Source organism: Humulus lupulus, chromosome 5 (genome assembly GCF_963169125.1).
Source record: "Humulus lupulus chromosome 5, drHumLupu1.1, whole genome shotgun sequence".
Classification (NCBI taxonomy): Eukaryota; Viridiplantae; Streptophyta; class Magnoliopsida; order Rosales; family Cannabaceae; genus Humulus; species Humulus lupulus.
Genome location: NC_084797.1, coordinates 118,981,945 through 118,987,301, shown reverse-complemented (window position 1 = coordinate 118,987,301; position 5,357 = coordinate 118,981,945).

The following is a 5,357-nucleotide window of genomic DNA, read 5'->3' as shown; positions in this document are numbered from 1 at the left end:
AAAGGGCATCACTTTATAGCAATACAGCCCCTTGTCCGTTATGAACGAAGTGTGCTCTTCATCCGCAGGGTTCATGGGTATTTGGTTATACCCAGAATATGTGTCCATGAAGCTAAGTAGCTCGTGCCCCGCTGTGGCGTCTACCAACTATTCTATCCTAGGAAGCGGGAAGCTGTCCTTAGGGCAGGCCTTGTTGAGGATGGTAAAATCCACACAAGTCCTCCATTTTCCGTTGGGCTTCGGGACTAGCATTGGGTTTGATACCCATAGTGGGTAAAATGCCTCTCGGATGAACTTATTCGCCTTCAACTTGTTAACCTCCTCTTTTAGAGCTGCGTATCTCTCTGGGTCTAGTGCTCTCCTTTTTTGCCTCACTGGCCTTGCTTTCGGGTTGATGTTCAGATGGTGGCAAATGACCGCTGGGTCTATCCCCACCATATCCTCGTGACTCTAGGCGAATACGTTGAGGTTGGCTTTTAAGAACTCTACTAGCTTCTCCTTCATGTCACCTACAAGGTTTTTTTTCCTACCTTCAACTTTCTCAACGACTCATTATGACCGTTACTTCATGCACAACCATCGCCATAGGCGCTGATGGCTTTGTGGCTGTGCGGAGGGATGTGTTATAGCATTCTCTCACTTCCTTCAGCTCTCCTTTCATGCATGTTATTCCATCGTGAGTTGGGAATTTCATAGCTAAGTGGTATACAGAAGTTATCGCCTTCAATTCTCTTAGGGAAGGTCTCCCTAATACCGCGTTGAAGGCTGAGGCGCAATCTACCACAACAAAGTTTGCCATTATGGTGGTTTGTCTGGGCTGTTCTCTCATAGTGAGGGCTAACTTGATTGCCCCTAGGGGCTGTATCGAATCTCCTGTAAATCCATACAAAGAAGTATTGCAAGGCTTTAGGTATCAGATGTTTAGTCCCATCTTCTCCAGCGCTGGGCAATATAAGATGTCCACAGAGCTTCCGTTATCCACCAAGACCCGATGCACCCTCATGTTAGCAAGCTAGACAGTCAACACTAGGGGGTCACTAGGGGGGAAGTGTACACCCCGGGCGTCTTCTTCGGTGAAGGTTATTGAGTCATTTTCACCCTTAAAACTCTTCGGGGGGCGTTGCTCCAGACTTAAGACGCACGGTGGTGGACTTCGTCTGGCCTCCCTGGCATATCTATCTCAACCCTTCCTTGATTCGCCCCCGAATCATGGTCCTCCAAAGATGGTCCTGACCTCTCCCTGTACTTCTGGGGCCACCTCTCGCGCCCGCGGTGGAGATGCTGCTTCTTCTGGCCTTTGGTTCTCCTTGCTCACATATCTGCCCAGATGTCCCCTGCGGATGAGCTCCTCGATTTCCACCTTCAAATGGTTGCATTCTGCAGTGGTGTGGTCGATATCTTTGTGATACTGGAAATACTTGCTGGGGTCTCTTTTATACCGGTCCTTTTTCATTGGCGGGGGGCTTCTGAAATGGACCTGGTTTTTGTTCGTAATGAAAATATGCTCTCTCACATGGGTGAGGTCAATATAAAAGGTGCAGGGGCCCTGTCTGTGCTCATTAGAGCGTTGATGCTTTCGGGGTCGATCATCTCTCGTTCCCTCATAGACCCTCTTCTTCTTTGCACCACTTTGACTTTCTCGGATTGAAGGTTTTGGTGGCGACTGGCCTTTTCCAGCATTTAGGCTTTCGTGACCATCCTCCACGCGAATATATTTTTGCGCTCGCTCGTAGAAATCATCAAAGTCTATGACCTCCCTCTTGAGCATGTTATCCCATAACTTTCTTCCCGGGCGCACTCCAGATGTGATGGCCAATTTTAGCTCTTTGTGGGTCAAGCTCCCTACTTTAGCTGCCTCCATATTGAACCTATGAATGTAGCTCTTCAGACTCTCATTTTCTCCTTGCTTCACATTGGCGAGGCTGGTGCCTGGCATCGTGTAGTCTCGCACGGCGTGGTGTTGCTGAAGGAATTCATCGAAAAACTGTTGCCAAGATCTGATGGACACCAGTCTAAGTCTTTTGAACCATTTGTATGCAGGTCCTTTCAATGTGACAGCGAAGAAATGACATTTGGCCCCGGTACTAATTCCCCTCAGCATCATCAGGTCATTAAATGCATCCAGATGGTATTTTGGATCTGTGCTTCCTTCATAGAGGGTCATATGAGGCTCCTTGAAGTTGGCCGGGAGCCGGATGGCTTGGATCTCCTTGATGAAGGGCGACTCATGGTCGAACTCATCCTCAAAGGCTTGACCTCCGGAGGCGGTGATGATTTTGCTTCGTAGGCTCCTCATTTCTGTGTCCAGGTTTTGCCTCCTCTTGTTCAAGGAGTCTCTCAGCGTGGATGGGTTAGGATCCCCCTTTCCTTTGCCTTCCTGGGGCGCCATAGGGGGTGTGGTCCTTTTACCTGCCCTTTTTTTGTTGAGTTCTTCTCATAAATCTGAGGGTGTTCTCCTTGAGGTGACCTCGGCATCGTTACGAGGGGCAGCGTTGGTCTTCGGCTCTGGATTTTGGGGCTGCTTCGCTCGGGGGGTGTTACTAGTGGAGAGTTGGGTCCTTCTGTCATCTACTAGCATGGTGGTTTCCACCCCCTCCTGGCCTCTCTCTTTCTGCTTAGGGAGTGTCACGTTTGATCTCCCTTGCAACGGGCCATTTAGCACCTCTTGCATGTTTTCCAGGGTGGTTTCTAGCCTCTGATTCTTATGGTGAAGTTCTCGTATCCCATCTTTGTAAAATTAAGACTTAGAACTAGAGCACACGGAGTGGACCCGAGGGTGCTTGTCAGCCTGGCGCGTCGATGGGCCTGGATCCTGCCGACTGGAGTTTGGCACCTGCAGCAGCCTTGGAGGCAGGAACTCACCAGCACCCCTTTTTGGGGCAGCCGCCAACCTTGGATGATCCTCCTCAGGTGGGACCGCCAGGGACGAGGCCTCCCTTTCATCTCCGTTAACCTCAGGCTCCTTTGGGGCCTCCACGTTTGCAGGTGGAGGGGGATCCCTCATGGAGGCTTTTAGCTAATCTCCGTCAAGATGGACCTCCACCTCGTGCGGCTCTCTCAACCATTTCGAACGTCGCAACATCTTTTTCTTATCAGAATCGGTGGAAGAACAATGGCTTGCAGTCTATTCTTCCCAAAGACAGCGCCAAACTATTGACGGTGAGAACTCGTCAACCAAGTTAAGTTAGAAAAATTGAAATATAGAGCTTATAATTGAAAAACTTCAAAGATCTAATCAGAAACTCAAAGAATAGTTGCAGAAAGAAAATGGTGAAATGAACTCGTATTTTTGTTATGGTGTAGTGCTACAATGTTTTTCCCAACCCCCTTCCATGTGGAAGTGTGGTTTCTTTTATAGTGGGCTCTAATGGCCCCTGATACATTGTGGTCCAGGGGACCAGATGGTATGCAAGTACACTGTCAGGAGAGTGGTCTCAGGGGTAGTGGTGTTGGCTCCAGTACGTAGTCAGACATAGTGAGGATGTCCCCACTACTTATTTTGTATGAATGTCAGAAGATTGGCACCGAGCGTAGTGGTGCTGGTGGTGGTGTCAACTTCGACATCTGGTTAGAAGTATACAAGCCATGTCCCCTCTCCTAGTACTCCCACTACTTGTTTGGCATGAGTGTGTGGATCAGGCATACGGGATCTTACAGGTCGTACCCCGTATGAGCTCCATACTGGTACGATCTTGTTGAATTATGCTTGTTCTTTTACCTCTACAAGTTGGAGTCTTCGCATGTCCTCATAGGATACACCATCTTGAGGTTCCAGGCATGAGGTCACCTGGGATGTCTTGGGCGCACGAGGCGTTGGCCCGGGCGAGGTACGAGAGGGAGCCCTTGGGTCATTGGCATGTGACGCTTGTAGGCGGGGGCGAGATCGCCTCACGAGGCCCATGGCGCGGTGCCTTGGGTGCTCGACCAAGGCGTGGTGAGACGCAAGATTCTTCCAGGCGCGAGGCACCTCCTTGCGTGGGGCGTCTCTTGGCACGAGGCGCTTGTGTGGGGCTCCTCTTGGCGCGGGGCGTATCCTAGTGCGAGACACTTGTGTGGGGCTCCTACTGGCGTGAGGTGTGTCTTGGAACGAGATGCTTGTGGCTGTGGCGAGACTCCTAAGGATGCGGGCGCAAGGCCAGGTGTGTGCGGGCGCGAGATAGGGCCCTTGACCAGTTGGCGATAGACGCCCAAAGCAAATCAGACTTACCCACGAGGCGTGGGTGATAGGGGCGTGAGACGGGTCTCGCGAGGTGTAGGGCTAGGCGTGAGAGGTCCCATGGGGTGCATGGGTTTTAGGCGTGCCGAGAATAGCCTCATGTGACTCCTTGCGAGAAGATGGTTGCCGAAGGGCCTCGCGGCACGAGCATGTATTTAGGTATTTATGGGAGCTTAGCACGCGCTTTTGGCCTTTTTATAACTGTGGGATTTTGAGCATCCACAAATGCCTTAAGGACGTAAGTCATCTTGTTCGACCCTGGGTGAACTGAGTATGGGGTATTGTGCGCTTCTGACAAAATCTTTATCTAAATTCCATAATCATTCGGCATGCATACCCGATCCTTATACCTCAAAATCCCCTGCCCTAATATCGAGAAATATGTGGCCTTGCCTTCTGTAACTGCATCCATATGGGCTACTAATGTGTCATCTTGCCCTTGCCCAATCCATATATCTTCTAACAGACTTGACTGGATGGACAAGTTACCCAGTTTACCAATGACTACTTCTATTCTGGCATTGATCAGGTCCTGTTGCAGCAACTTTTCTATTCTAGTTAATGCTGTTAGATTTCCATAACTTTTCCTACTTAGCGCATCAGCAACTACGTTTGCTTTTCCTAGGTGGTATAGGATTTCGTAGTCATAATCCTTCACTAATTCTAATCACCTGAGCTGCCTCATGTTGAGCTCCTTCTGAGTGAAGAAATACTTTAAGCTTTTGTGGTCCGTATAAATCTCACACCATTCTCCATAAAGATAATGATGTCAGATTTTCAATGCAAAGACCACCACTACCAACTCCATATCGTGCGTTGGATAGCGTTGCTCTTATTCCTTCAGCTTCCTTGAGGCATAGGCTATCGCCTTATCATTTTACATCAACACACAACCCAAACCTTGCTTCGACGCATCATAGTAGACTACAAACTTGTCGTTGGGTGTCAGTACACAAAGTATTGGTGCTCAACATAGCTTATCCTTAAGCAACTGGAAGCTCTCTTCACACTTATTAGTCCAGTTGAATCTTTGTTGCTTCCGGGTCAGGTTGGTGAGCGGAGTGGCTTTCTTAGAAAAACCCTCTACAAACATCTGATAATAACCTGTTAATCCAGAAAACTTCTTACCTCAAACGCGTTC